Here is a 1,652-nt window from a genome sequence, read left to right on the forward strand (position 1 = left end):
CCGGATACACCTAGTAAACGTTCTCTAAATTTAGGCCAATTAACATTCCACCCACAAAAAACATCAACAACCCCCCCCCCCCCCCCCGCCAAGAGTACAAATAATACAGGCACAAGTCCAGCAGCAGAGTAGGGGCTATCTAGTTTATTGCACTGAATACGGCATGTATTATTATTACCTGCCTTGTGGGAAAGTGGCAGATAGCCCTCAGAGCAAGTGCAGGCTCTTGAGACTAAAGTGGCTGAACTGGAAGAGCTAAAGGAGACAGAGAGGCACATAGAGGAGACTCTCAGGACACAGTAGAGAAGTTCCACTCCCCAGAGGACAGCCTCTGTGCTGTTGAGGAGGATGAAAGTCTTGAATTTATCTCACTTCACCTGCCAGCCATTGGACAGTTACACCATTCTATCAGATTGAAGAGCTCATTGTTAAATATTTGTTCCCCATCAAAAGGGGACATACACAAGCCCTCATCCCATCACAGCTTGTACTCTGGGGTAAAGGGATCAAAATGCCTGAAAAGAAGAAAATTGTTATCACTATGCTCCCTGGAATTCAGAGAGGGCAATATTTCTAGCATAAGCAAGGGATCCCCATCTGCTTGGCTTGGATTAGCCCTAAAGGACATATGCAAGCTCTATATTATAGCAACTACTTTTACCTTTTGGAATCTAACACTATATCTCATTTGTGTGCATATGCTTACCTGCTTTAACCTTGTAAATAATTCTCTTTTTTTTCCCCCTTAATTAATAAATCTTTAGTCAGCATTCTAGGATTGGCTACAAGCATTGTCTTTGGTTTCAAATCTGAGGTACAATTGCCCTGAGGTAAGTGACTGGTCCTTTAGCACTGCGAATAACCTGAATATTGTTAAGTATCAGAGGGGTAGCCCGTGTTAGTCTGAATCTGTAAAAAGCAACAGAGGGTCCTGTAGCACCTTTGAGACTAACAGAAGTATTGGGAGCATAAGCTTTCGTGGGTAAGAACCTCACTTCTTCAGATGCAAGTAATGGAAATCTCCAGAGGCAGGTATAAATCAGTGTGGAGATAATGAGGATAGCTCCACTGGGAGGGGACTTGCAGAAGGGAGAAGTAGAGCTTCATATGAAAACACAAGTGACACAAGCAGTACATTGATAGAATTACAGAACCCCCTTCCCCAGAAGAGTAACCCGAATAAATGAGCATACCCCAAAGTAATGGGCACATCTGGTAACACCCCCTCCTTGTAGGGTGAGCTCCTGCCACCTCCCCCTCAGTGCCCTTGACAGCTGATCCACCTCCAAACCATAGCTCAAGTTCTCAGAACCCTCTTCTCCATCCCCACCCAGGTTGGGCAGGGAGGCGGCTCTAGCAGGGGGGTCAGGAGGGATTCTGGCAGCAGTGAAGTGGGTTGCGGGGAGGTTGAGATCTTGCCCCAAGTCATCCCAGACACTAATGCTAACCCACAGGATCGCAGCATCTAGTGTCAGTGGGGTTCACGTGGCTCAGACCAGACACCTGGGCTGGGGACCCGCCTCCATAGTACTGGTCGAGTGCGTGGCCCAGGGTGTTAACAGCCCCCTCCTCACCCCTCCCTGAGCCCAGCCTGGTGCCTCACCTGGAACAAAGCAGCAGCGCCCATCAGCCTCATTGCTGCCTGAGTCCCA

The sequence above is a fragment of the Malaclemys terrapin genome, chromosome 17 (assembly GCF_027887155.1).
Source record: "Malaclemys terrapin pileata isolate rMalTer1 chromosome 17, rMalTer1.hap1, whole genome shotgun sequence".
NCBI lineage: Eukaryota > Metazoa > Chordata > Testudines > Emydidae > Malaclemys > Malaclemys terrapin.